Source organism: Megascapheus bottae, chromosome 1, assembly GCF_031878675.1.
Source record: "Megascapheus bottae isolate mThoBot1 chromosome 1, mThoBot2.hap1, whole genome shotgun sequence".
Taxonomy (NCBI): Eukaryota; Metazoa; Chordata; class Mammalia; order Rodentia; family Geomyidae; genus Megascapheus; species Megascapheus bottae.
In genome coordinates, this window is record NC_143509.1 from 54,404,648 (window position 1) to 54,418,433 (window position 13,786).

At 43.1% G+C, this 13,786-nt stretch overlaps 1 non-coding gene across 1 annotated transcript; it reads right to left on the bottom strand.

Annotated features, from left to right (window-relative positions):
• Positions 1 to 6,877: 6,877 nt before the first annotated feature.
• Positions 6,878 to 6,943, bottom strand: LOC150069198 (small nucleolar RNA SNORD78). Its single transcript, XR_016538621.1, has one exon. It is a non-coding gene; the product is annotated as a small nucleolar RNA SNORD78 (small nucleolar RNA).
• Positions 6,944 to 13,786: the final 6,843 nt, after the last annotated feature.

A 13,786-nucleotide genomic window follows, 5' to 3' on the forward strand; every position in this document is an offset into this window, starting at 1 on the left:
TGCAGGAATCAGCCATTGTACTGGGCCCATATGAGCCTATATCTCCGATAGACCATTAATGGAGGGTTACCACTCTGACCACTCTGAAGTTTAGCAGACCATAGCAAGTACAGGGTACACGGACGGGCTTACTAGCTTCCTCTCAAGAGCTTTGCCACCACATTAATCAAATTCATCAAATTGTCACCTCAGACTTATCTGTACTCCCAGGGTACCCTGCTCTGTACCCAGGGACAGCCAACAGGAGGAGATCCGGAACTAAAGTCCTGCCAGTCAATGATGAGCAGATGTGTAGCACCGAGCAGAAACTTACGATCAGAAGACAAGTGTCTGTGTTGTTACTTACCAACCCCGAACACAGGCCAAATCCTTTTAGCTCTAGTGTCTCATCTTCAGTGGCAAACTAGTGGGATGGAAGGAGCCATTACAGAGGGTTGTCCATTTGTTTTAGGAGATCAGGCCTCACTAAAGCCACACATCCTTCCTGTGGGTCAGCAAAGGCTGCTGAGTTTATAGAAATGGTGGCTGTATTTGCCTCAGCAGGAGCTGAAGTAAAAGCAGGCCACAGCCATGGAGCAGAGCGGGCTGCGTTGCCCTCTGGTCTCCTCCACACCTTCGTTTCTGGGCTCAGCTCCAAGGCAGAGGCTGGCCAGGCACTGTTTGCCATGTAACTGGTTTGCAGCTTCATTGCCAAGAAAGGCGGAGGAGCGCTTGGCCTTTTATATGCTTGAACAAGTGGTTTGATAGTGCATCTGTTGTCTGGTTTCATGGTGTGTTAAATGCCTCCCACAGGCAGAGCCCAGCCCATGCAGAGGCTTCTCTCAGGCCAGCACTGAAACGCGGTCTCCTTTCTCTATTTTCCTATTAAGCTGAGCTCATTCCCTGACATGTTACTGAGTTGCTGAATCAAAATGAAAACAGTATGTCAGCACTTCATTGATGTTTTCCTGGAGACTCTGAAGGGGTCCTGGGAACAGCGGGCCATCTACACGGCATTAGGCCTCTAAAATGGCGGCTATATTCCCAGAGGATGTGGTCTGAGCAGCAGGCAGCTTGGCTTTGCACAGGCACATGGTTAAGGCGTAGGATGGTCATAGACTCTCTGTATGGTGTTCCCAGCTTACCTTGTGGTTTGGGTTCCAAAAGACCAGTCACAGTGGGTTTAGGGGACTTCAGAAAAGAAAAGCATTCAGCCTTTGATTTGCTCACTCACTTTCTCAATAGTAAGATTAATAAGGCATGGTTCTTTTCCAAAGCACTCTGTATATGCCACATGACTTATTAAAGGTGACATGACCCAGAAATGAGTCATCCAGGACTAGAACCCAGGCTTTTTTAAATGTTTATGTTTTTAATGTTATTTTGAAGGTAATGTACACAGGGTTACAGTTACATCTGTCAGAGAATGCATACATTCTCTCCCAGTTTAGAATCCAGGATTTCTTTTTAGTAGTACACTATGTCCACAAGCACACCTTCCAGCAGTCCATTCCTGCTAAGAGTCATTCATTAATTCTTTTAATTCAAAGACCATTTAAGGAATGCTACCATTGTTTCAGGGCAGAACCGCGTGTCCACAGTGAAGCATGAACTACAGTGAGCCGGCCTCTCCTCGCTGTGAGCTCACCATTTGCAGATTAAGAAATAATTACAGAAAAATTCCCAACTCCTCAGGGAAAGAAAACAGTGACAGTGATGTGCTCTCTGAGGCCTGGGTGTGTGAGTTGAGGAAGCTAGAGGTGGAGGTGATCCAGGCTTGAGCAGGCAGAGCAATGAATGGCTCGTGTAGGCCAGGAAAGAGCTCAGTCCCTTAGGTGGATTTAAAAGAGTAGCAGGGCTTTACACAGCTTTGTAGGCTATGGAATGGATTGTGGAATTTAAAGTAGCTTAAATGGATTGACATAGAGAGATTTTAGATAAAGGAGTGGTGTGTTCTGACTTTGAAATGAACTTTGGAATGATGGAGTAACAAAAATGGATTGGGGTAGCCAGGTGTGGTGGCTCACGCCTGTAAAATCCTAGCTACTCAGGAGGCTGAGATCTGAGGATCAAGGTTCAAAGCTAGCCCAGGCACTAAAGTCCAAGAGACTCTTAACTCTACTTAACCACTAGAAAACTGGAAGTGGGGCTGTGGTAGGAGAGTAGGCTTGAGCTGAAGAGCTCAGGGACAATTTCCTGGCCCAAAGTTCAAGGCCCATCATTGACAAAATAATAATAATAATAATAATAATAATAATAATAATAATAATAAATTCCCCAATCCAGAGATGAGCCACCCCTCTCAGGCTATAACCATCATGTAGTCTCCTTTTGTCCCTGGAACCACCATGACAATCTTAGAAGAAACAGGTGCAACCATAACCCCAAAACAGCCAAGAACCAGGCTCTGGGATTTGAGTGTAGTCACCCAATTGATGTTTATGGAGTGCTTGCTATAGACCAGGCGTGGCACCTGTCCCAGAGCTCAGGGCATGGAAGTTGGCGCCTTTCCTCATCTTCAGCTTTACCAACACAGAAAAGTCACCCCATGGTGGATAGAACCCCACGCATGGGTGATTCTGGGGTCAATACAGGCACAAGTAGCTGCTGCTGTTCCTGCTCCCTCCCTCTACTGCTTCACACCTGCCAGGGCACTGCTGCCCAGATGGGAATGTGTTTCCTTCTTCAGGCTGATTTATAGCACACGGCTGGGCTTCTCCTCTGCCCCAGGCAGCAGCAAAGAAACACATGATGGGAGACATGTTTTATGGCTATGTCACCTCCGTGGAGTTCCAGGAAAAAGTCAAGACAAACAATGTAGGTGCTAAGAACTTTGTTCGCCAGGGGAGCTCTGCTCAGGGCATGGAGGGCACAGGCTTTGTTTTCTCTCCAGGGAGTGACTTTGCTGCTCTGTTGGAATGTAGGCTGCCGCAGAGATCGGCCACCACTCCTCCTCTTGAATCAACAACACATCTATCACTCTCTCATACCCAGTAGAGTCACCAGAGGGTCACTGGGAACCATGCCTAGCATCACTTTCGACTTCACCATCCTGGGAGTCCCGAGAGACACAACATGGATCCTGGCTGTCTCCCGCCCCTCAGCCCCGCAGTTCAAGGGGAGTAAAGCAGTGGCCTTGCTCAGCCTTGCTGACAGAAGTGGGAGCTGAGAAATGATGAAGTCTCAGGGCCTCCGGTGTGAAGAACTGCTCACCTCAGGGCCAGCTCTGGGAACCTCCTTCTTGAGGGACCCCCTCCTCTGAAAGAACGTCTCCACCCTGTCCATTTCTGACTCTGTCAGGAATGTATTGTCACACAGCACGTTCATCATCCACGGGCATCAACAGCCTTCACAGCTCACTCTGGCGTCATCACAGCAAGAATGTCCTCAGGTCACATCGTTTGTCCCTGAAAGTATACCAGACTTGTCCCCAGGCCAGGCCATCTGTCACTGCTGCAGGACCAGGTCAGCTCCCCAAGCACTCAGTGACAGTCGGGAAGCTGAGCAGTCACTCACATCTTCCGTACCTTGGCCCCTTGTGTCGGCGATGCCAGGCCTGCTGCTCATGCCATCCACGATGCTGGGCAGTGTGTTTAGCTCTTACCTCGCCTATGAAGTGGAGGCTACCATTAGTGAGAAAAACTGGAGAGCAGTATATAAATATGAGGCATCCACATTTTCATTAGTTAGAACGTTCCTCCTTGGACAGCACGGAAGCCATCTCACAGGAGGGGATAGGTCAGGTAACCAGGAAGGTGATTAATCTGAGCTAACACTTAAGAACTCAAAGTGAAGACAACGCCTCCCGCTGAGATTTTTGTGGCGTAGAGATGCTTTCCTTCAGCTCTAGTGAAACGATCCTCAGACACTCAGCCACAACTAGAGGAAGTTCAACCATCACCAAGTAGCCTTCCTTTAAGGAAGACTGCGTTGGCAACCTGCTCTCCAGCATCTTAAAGTAGTGTGTGTGTGTGTGTGTGTGTGTGTGTGTGTGTGTGTGTGTGTGTGTGTCTGTGTGTGTCTATGTGTGTCTTGTGTGTGTGTGTAGGAGGTGGAGGTAACAGGAGAAATTCTGGTTGGTTGTCTACATAACTCTAAGGCAACTAGTCGTGCCCTCAGCATCTAAGCAGCTACCTTCCAAGACAGAACTATAGTCCATTTTCCAAATTAAGTCTTTGCTAAGGATAAGATGGGAGATACCCTCCTTGCTGATCCCCAGAGCTGAAGATGAATCCCAGCGATGCAGTGGTTTGATGGAAGATTAGAATGCAATATATTAGTCAACTTTGCATTCTAAAATAAAATAGCAGAAACAGGCTAACTTTGTAAAGAAAGAAAGTTTACTCAACTCACAGTTTGGGGTGCGCGGGGCAGGCTCTAGTGAGGCTCTCATGGTGGAACATCAGGCACACATATGGGAATGAGCAATCAGATCAGCAAAACAGGAAGCCAGAGAAAGACAAAAGTCCTACAATCCTTCCCCAGGGCATGCTTCCCTAAAGGCTTCTTAAAGATCCTCCTACTAGCTGGATGCCGTGGCTCACGCCTGTAACCCTAGCTACTCAGGAGGTTGAGATCTGAGGATCCTGGTTCAAAGCCAGCCAGGCACTAAAGTCCGAGAGGCTCTTATCTCCATAACCACTAGAAAATCGGAAGTGGCACTGTGGCTCAAGGAGTAGGGTGGTAGTCTTGAGTTGAAGAGCTCAGGGACAGCACGCAGGGCCAGAGTTCAAGCCCTATGACTGACCAAATAAAATAAAATAAAAAGATCCTACTGTTGAGAACCTCCCAGAGACTTCCCATTGGGGAGGACATCATATCCAGACCACACAGGGGGTGAAAGAAATGGAATCAGGAGTGTTAAGAGGCTGCCGCCATAGCTGGAGTGATGGGCGTCATGCAGTAAAGTGAAGAAGACAGGAAATCATTTAGAGAAGCAATCACTGCTGCCAAACTGTGATGCTGGGGACAAGGAAGAGGAAAGAACTGAAGATGACTCAGAGTTTCTGGCTTGAACTGTTGTTAACAAGTAACAGAAGGAAGAAAGATGGAGAAAGACACAGCTGGAGGAACATTTGACATGGACGTGCTGCAGGGGACCAGCTAGACAGAAGATCGCTGGATGGGCAATCTGGAATATGGAATATGGATGAGAGATCAGGAAGAACTAGAGATTCATAAGGCATAAAGTAGGGGAGAGAGAAAGAGAGAGAGAGAGAGAGAGAGAGAGAGAGAGAGAGAGAGAGAGAGAGAGAGAGAGAGAGAGAGAGAGCCAGCCTGAAGATGTCACCCAGAAGCGCAACTCCATTCTAGTGGTTGGGAGGCAACGCTGTGAGAATATCAAGATGACCCTGGCCAAGAGATCACTGTTATGATTGACACACCATAAATGTTGGTCAAGTGAATGATGGGTAAATAGACTGCCAGATGGTACAGGCATCAGGAGAGACCTGAGAAGAGTGTGTCCCTGCCAAAGTGGCTGAGGTGGAGCATAAGGAAGGCATGTTTTATAGTATAGATGCTCACTACACTAGATCTCAATGGTGAAATGAGAAATAGAAAAAGGAGCAAGATAAATGATGGGCTTCTGTTTATTTATTGTATGTGTGTATGCGTACGTGGGTGCCAGTTCTGGGGCTTGAACTTAGGGCCTACGCACTGTCCCTAAGATATTTGCTTAAGGCCAGCACTTTGCCATTTGAGCCACACTTTCATTTCTGGCTTTTTGGTGGTTAATCAGGGATAAAAATCGTATAGACTTTTCTGCTCAGGCTGTCTTACAGTTGGTATCCTCAAATCTCAGCCTCCTCAATAGTTAGGATTGAGGATGTGAGCTACCAGTGCCCAGAGATGTTTCTTAAAATGTGTTCCATAAGCCACCTATACCAGAGTTATCAGAGTTACTCTGGGTACCTGGTAAAATTGGGAATTCTGATTCATTCATTCTTTTTCTTTCTTTCTTTTTTTGCCAGTCCTGGAGCTTGAACTCAGGGCTTGAGCACTGTTCTTCGGCTTTCTTCAAAGCTAGTGTTCTACCACTTGAGCCTCAGCACCACTTCCAGCTTTTCTATGTATATGGTACAGAGGAATCAAACCCAGGTCTCAGTGCATGCTAGGCCAGCACTCTACCACTAGGCCAAACTCCCGACCCCAGGGATTCTGATTTATTCTGTTGCTCCACAATGGCTTTCGTACCAAAAGGAACTTCTCTCTCCTTCCCAAGAATCCTTACCTAAGAACATTCATTTGCAAACTATTTCTCTGAAGCATTAAAGAAATCTGTTGAAGGAGTGGCCTCAGATTTATTGTTTAAACAGTGGTGAAAGACAAATATAATAACTGCAGCTTTGTTGTGATTAGTGCACATCATTTCCTTTAACAAATCCAACAATAAATGAAACTACACCACCCACCTGAAATGGTTCCCTTCCCTTCCCATCCAATGAAGCCAGTGACACTTATCAGTCAATCAGGATTAGAAAGCTCTTTACATAAGCACTGAAAAGGGGGACTTTCGGGTCACAGGTCTTTTTGAAAAGATTCAAAATCCATACTGGCGAGCTGAGAGTTTTCCCAAGAAGGGCGATGATGGAAAACAGGACCCTTTCAAGCACTGCCAATGAAAAGGTAGAGTGGCTCCATCTTTCTGCCAAGAAATATCTGGAAAAGTGTAGGAATAATGTGAAAAATTGTACAGCCCTATTGGCCAGGAATTTTGTGAAGAAAAATTGACATCCAGGAAGTAGGCTGAAATAGTGAAACAAAACTGAGCATAAATTGCAGCCCTCAAAGCTTTCTTTGTAATAGTAAAGAAAATAGCACACCGGGGACAGCCCAGAAGGCATCAGGAAGTCATTTAGTAAGCTTCCCTAAGGTGAAATATTATTTAATGAATCTTTTATTCAGTGTTCTAATTTGGCTATATGTTCAATTTGGGCCAGACATTTGACCAGTGTAATTATAAATATTTAATACCTAAAGGCTCATGCCTGTAATCCTACTTACTCAGGAGGCTGAGATCTTAGGATGGAAGTTCCATGCCAGCTTAGGCAAGAAAGTCTATGAAACTCTTGTCTCCAACTAACCATAAAAAGTAATGGAGGTGCAGCTCAAGTGGTAGATCATGAGCCTTGAGCTAAAAAGCTGAGGGATAGGGCCCAGGTTCTGAATTCAATTACTAGACCACCCCTGCCGCTCCCCCCAAATCCAAGACATAGACATAAATATTCACAGCACTACACATAAATACTAGAAACACAGAATGAGCATTTCATTTTATTAAGGAACATTTTGCAAGACACAAGCAGTGGAGTGCCTGTGAGCCTGCGTTCTCGTCCCTGCAGAGACTGCCTCACATAGCCTATTCCTGTGTTACTGTGCCATCTCCAGAGACCTGGAATTTAATATTGCAAGTTTCCAGTTAGAAGGGCAGAGCTCAGGTAGGAAGTGGGTTTTCTAGACCAAGACATTGCCTGAGCTAACCCAGTCCTTCCAGGCCCTTCCATGCTCCAAAAGGCAGAAAGGAGCAAAGCAACAAAGACTGGCTTTCCTGTAGCTATGAGCACAAAAATAATAACATGAAAAAATGCTTATGATGTCAGGTAAGGTTGAAATTATGTATATTGTCTATACTGGGTAATTTTAAACATACTGGTAAATTAAACCCCGTATGGATTATAGGAAATATCTTGGGAAAAAAGCCTAGCAATGTAGTTGTCTTAGTGGCAAGTTATAGATTTTTTGCCCTTTCAACTCTATGTTTTTCAAACACATAAAATGAGTGTGTATTCTTTTAAATTTTTCAATGGGGGAAACACACTTTTGTACATTTAAGTATTTTTTACTTTTATGTTTTAACTTTATTCTTCAAACACTTATTTTGTTCCAGTTCTACAGCTTGAACTCAGGGCTTGAGTTTTTGTACTCAGTGCTAGTGCTCTAGCACTTTGAGCCCATAGCTCCATTTTCGGCTTTTTGGTGATTGATTGGAGATAAAGTCTCATAGACTTCCCTGCCCAGGCTGGCTTTGAACAATGATCCTTAGATCTCAGCCCCCTATGTAGCTAGGATTTCCAGATGTGAGCCCCAAGTACCCACTAGTATTTATTTTCGTTACTTCAGTTTTTTTCAAAAATATTTTTATTTCACCAATGTACAAAAATTGAGTTCTTCTTAAAATTTTGGTCATATATTAAAGAATTTTGTTAAAAATTTATAAAGTTGAATAAATAAATAAATAAATAAAAATTTATAAATTTGAGAACATTTTTCTCTTTTGGTGGTCCTGGAGATCAAACCCAGAGTTTCATATATCGTAGGCAATACTCTATCACTGAGACTCACCCTCCATCCCTGACTGGCTTTCTTTTGTTGTTGTTTTGTTTTGTTATTGTCCAAGACTGGGACTTTGGAACTCAGAATCTGACATTTCCACTCATTGCCGGAAACTCTATCACCTAAGCCACACGTTCCCTACCACACTACCCCTTGACTGGCTTTCTTATATAAATGATTATAGTATCTGCCGTGTAAAAAAGAAATCTTCCTGTATATCCTCATGCTTTTTTTGTTGTTTATTTTTCTTGCCTTATTGCTTTGGTTAAGACTTTTACCCAAATGGTTCAGTAGATTTCTGGCATGTTGTTCTTGTTTCTGACTTTAAAGAAAATACAGCATTGTATCTTTAAGTGTTTACACTGAAGTTTTATTGAAATTGTTGATTAGGTTAAGGGTGTTAATTTTTGTTTGCTAGGCCAGGGAATGCATGCTAATGGGTATCAAATATTCTATCTCTGAATAGTTATATTTTCCCTTCCATCCTGTTTATATGATGATTTATATTTATGAAGTCATATTCATCTTGAATTTCTGGTTTAAGTTCAGCTTGACCATAGTATTTGTGTGTGTGTGTGTGTGTGTGTGTGTGTGTGTGTGTGTGTGTGTGTGTGTGTGTTTAGGAAGGGACACTGTTCTAGGGTTTGAACTCAAAGCCTAAGTGCTGTCTCTGACTTCTTTTGCACAAAGTCACAGCTCTACTTTCAGCTTTTTCAGTAGATTTTTGGAGGTAAATGTTTCAGACTTTCAAGCTCCTGAGTAGCTAGAATTATAGGCATGTACCACCAGTGCCTGGCATATTTTTAAAATCCAATACAGGCATTTTGCTTGAGTCATTTCTATTTTATTTGTTTCTAAGATTTATTAACCCATGTTTTTATTTCTTTGAGTATTAAAATTTTATCAACACCATAAAATTAGTCACAGAGAATCCCTTTTTTCTAAACTGCAGCAAATTTTTGTATAAGGTTGAAATTACCATCAGGCACAGGTAGCATGCCTGTAATCCTAGCTACTCAGGAAGCTGAGATCTGAACATTTGAAGCCAGCCCAAGCAGGAAAGTTTATGAGACTTTCCTCTCCAAATAACCACCAAAAAGCCAGAAGCAGAGCTGTGGCTCAAGTATTAAAATACTAGCCTTGAGTGCATGTGTGTGCACGCGCGCACGTGCGTGCGCACGCGTGCACACACACACACACACACACACACATTGAAATGACTTGTTCTTTGAATGTAAAATGACCATGCTATATAGTTAAATTTTCTCTCTTTCTTATCTCTTCTTTTTCTTCTCTCTTCCTTTTCATTTCTTTCTTTCTCTTTTACTCTTGCTAGAATTTTCCATTTATCTTTAAAGAACTCAAGAATTTAGCTTCATTGATTCTATTTTTAATGTTTTATCCATATTATACCCTGTATTTTGCTTTCTTTTCCTCTGTCCTTCCTGATTCTTCTGGTCTGTCCATTCCATTTGGGACTTCTAGCTTAATGCAGGAGAAACACAGCTAACAGGGTCCTGACTTAAGACCCTTCTCACTTACCCTTCCTTAAAAGCCAGAGCTATACTGGGTGTGGGGATTCAAACTTACAATATTAGCTGCCCGGAAGGCTAATTTAAAAGGATGGAGGTCCGAGACTGGCCTGGGCAAAAGTCCAAGACCCTATCGAAAAATGAAGCAAAGGGTCAGGAGTGTGGCCTAGAGGTAGAGTGCTTGGCTAACATGCACAAAGCCCTCAGTTTGATTCTCGGTACTGTGCATATACACAGAAAACTGGAAGTGGTGCTATGGCTCAAGTGGTAGAGTGCTGGCCTTGAGAAAACTCAAGGACAGTGTCCAGGCTCTGAGTTCAAGCCCCAGGACTGGCAAAAGAAAAAGAAAAAGAAAGCAAAGCTGGGATTATAGTGTAAGTAGGAGAATATTTTAATCATCAGACCCTGATTTTGAACCCCAATATTGCCAAGAACCAGCCAAACAAACAAACAAAACAAAATTACAGCTGAGGAACATTCGTTGACTTAACATTGTCTAATTCCTGACTGTTCCCTTTTCCTTCTGATCCCAGCCCTGCATTGGAAAGCATCTATTAAACAAACAGAAACCTTCACATTTAAAATGGCTCTATGAGCAATGACTCAATACTCAGATATTCCAGGTCATTGATGTGACTTTGGTGATATAAATATATCTATATAGACATATAAGTACATGATAGGATATATATTCTATAGACATATATTGATCCATATGTATCTATGACACACAAAGGCAGCCTAATTTTAATTATGTCCTTAAATTTATGTGCCAGTGATGATATAGAGAGATTTTTTTCTTGAATACTTATTTGAAATATGATGTAAAAACAGTGTTAATAAAAGCTTTTATTATATTATTTTTTTATTTAAATAAAATAAAATGGCTCTATGAGATCAGGAAACTTTTGCTGCCAATGTTGATGACAACACAGATGGCACAGCCTCTGAGAATGTGTCAGTGGCTGAGAATCTGCAAGTTTAGGAAGTTCAGCATGGAGCTAGCTTCTGTCTAGACTCAAAGACTGATGACAGAGCAATATTCTTTATTATGTTCTTAGGAAAAAGAAACAAGTTTATCAGAATTGCAACGAGAATGCATCTTAATCTAAATTAAACCTTATTTGCAGAAATGATGGTCATTTTATAAAGGAGAGAGTGAGCCTAGAGTTCCAAGCCCTCCCATGTAAGTCTACCCATGGGATTAAGGAGGGCTTAAGAAACTTGTAGTCTTTCTCTGAAGTTCAGTCCCTGCCTGTATCCACTTCAGTTTAGAAATGTCTTCCCAGGAAGTACTTACTATTAATAGGGTACACAAATGTGTCAGTGAGTCACTTCCTTAAAAAACATAAATTAAGGCTGATTCATAATCACTCTCACTTGAAAGTCTAAATGGTTCTCTTGCAAAGAGAAATGGGTTGCTGGCAGTGGCAGTGGTGGTGCAAAGCTATTATCTCAGTACTGGAGAGGATGTCACTGAGACTGTTGGGGGGAAGGGCAGAGAGAAAGAGAGGCACCACGAGAAGGGGAGAAGGGAGAAGGGGAGAGACAGACTGCAGTTAACGCTAAGAACTGTTCTTGAGCCTAAATCCTCCATCCCTGGGAGCTTCTTTCTGAGTTTCTTTCTTTCCAACTCCTTGAGTACTGAGATTAAGAAAAGCTTGAAGGACCTGGGGTATTGGCTTGGTACTAGAGACTTCCTTGCCATCTGAGAGGACTTAGGTTTGATCTTCCTTCCTCAAATGTTTTTGAAAGCTCCAAACAATAAGTTCGCATGCAAAAAAAATAGTTTTATTCTTGGGTTGAAAACTCAGAGAAAGATCTGGGAATATGATGTCGTGGTAGGTGCTTGCCTGGTATTCATGAAGCCCTAGGTTTGATTCCTCAGTACCACATACATAGAAAAAGCCAGAAGTGGTGCTGTGGCTCCAGTGATAGAGTGCTAGCCTTAAGCAAAAGAATCTCAGGGACAGTGCTCAGGCCCTGAGTTCAAGTCCCAGGTCTAGCACAAAAAAAAAAGAAAGAAAGAAAGAAAAGAAAAGGAAAGAAATAAAAGAAAACTCAGAGACAGGAGTCAGAGAGAGAATGAGATTGATTAGACTCAGAGACCTTTAAGAGAATGGCACCCAGCTAGTATAAGTACAGACGAATACTTTGAACAAAAAAAATTAGCATTTAAGCATTCTGTTGGGGATATAATGTTTTTTCCAAGCAAGAATAGTTATGACTGCTGAGCCCAGAGGCTCAAGTCTGTAATCGACATTATTTGGGAGGCAGAGATCCAGGGATTGCAGTTTGAGGCCAGCCTGGGCTAAAAGTATGAAACTCCATGTGAACTAATGGCTAGGCGTGGTGGCGCCTTCCAGTTTAATCACACCTTTTTTCCTCCTGAAGAAGACAAGCAAAAGCCAGGAAAGTCTTACTGATGATTGTCTGAAGACTTTTTTTAACTGGGGAGGGGGAGAGGGCTTGGATTGAGCCAGGACCTTAGGCATGCTACCCTCTTTCGAGAAGTTCTGCCCTTTGGGTGAGGATCCTGTGCCTCCATCTCTCTTAATATATTGCAGTCTTCTAGATGTTTCTCTCCAGGCAAGTGTCTAAACCTCTGACCCAGAGCAGGCCTCAATACCAGCCTTAGGGTGCTCACTTAGGCCTCGCCATGCACTGTGTGTAAGGCACAGCAGTACCCAGATCTACAGAAGGAAAATCATTCATGGTGGAGGAAATCACCTCCATCTTTTTGGACCTCTGATGGCTCTTTGAAAAGAAGTATTTGGAGACTGTAGGAAGGAAGGCTGGCTTATTTTACTTCTAAGTTCTTTAGGGTAAACTGATGATGTCTTCTCAACCTGAAAAACATTGTAACACTCATCTACATAGTTGCAAGACTTACTCAGAGGCCCTGAACACATAAACTAGGACTCTTAGCTACCCACAGGTGAATTCAGACTGCTAGGCTCTGAGTTCTTTGAATTTAGCCACTTATGAAAACAGTCATCTTTGTGATGATAATCCTTTGTGGTTTTTGTTTTGTTTTGTTTTGCTAGTCCTAGGGCTTGAACTCAAGGCCTGGGCACTGTCCATGGACACTTTTTGCTCAAGGTTAGAGCTCTGCCACTTGAGCCACAGCACCACTTCTGGCTATTTCTGTGTATGTGGTACCGAGGAATTGAACCCAGGACTTTGTGTGTGCTAGGCAAGCACTCTACCACTAGGCTACGCTCTCGGCTGTGCAGTTATTTTTATTTCATTACAGAGTAAAATTTTTGAACGTGTGTGGTGCGTACAATCAAATCCCTACAATCAATCCCTACTCTATTCAGGAGGGATGAGAAGATGAGTTTGAAAGAAAAATAAATGCATGGAAGCCTTAGGTTGAGATGAACAGGAGGCTGCAAAAAGAAAGTCAATCGTTTCCTTGTGATGCTTGAAAACTATGTGTATAAGGAAAGGAGTGCGTTGAAATTTGCTTCGTTTTGAGAGTCTTCCCAAGTATCCTAGGATGGCCTTGAACTCTCTATCTTCCTGCTACATCCTCCATAAAGCTGGGATTACAAGTGTATACCCTACACTTTAAGGCTGTTGTGTTTTTTGTTTGTTTGTTTCTGTTGGTCATGAGGCTTAAACTCTGGGACTGGGCACTGTCCCTGAGCTTTTCAGCTCAAGATTAGCATTCTACCACTTGAGCCATCGTACCACTTCTGATTTCCTGGTGGCTAATTGGTGATAAGAGTCTCACGGACTGGCTTTGAACCCTGATCTTCAGAAAGCGGCCTCCTGAGTAGCTAGGATTACAGGTGTGAGCCACCAATGCCCAGCTTAAGTTCTATTTTTTTTATTATGTGATGTTTGTATTTTAACTAAAGAATGCTGTAAGGCTGAGGTACATGATTCTTGGGCACATAAGGGAGTAAGAGAGTGCAACCAATTAATCATTCCAC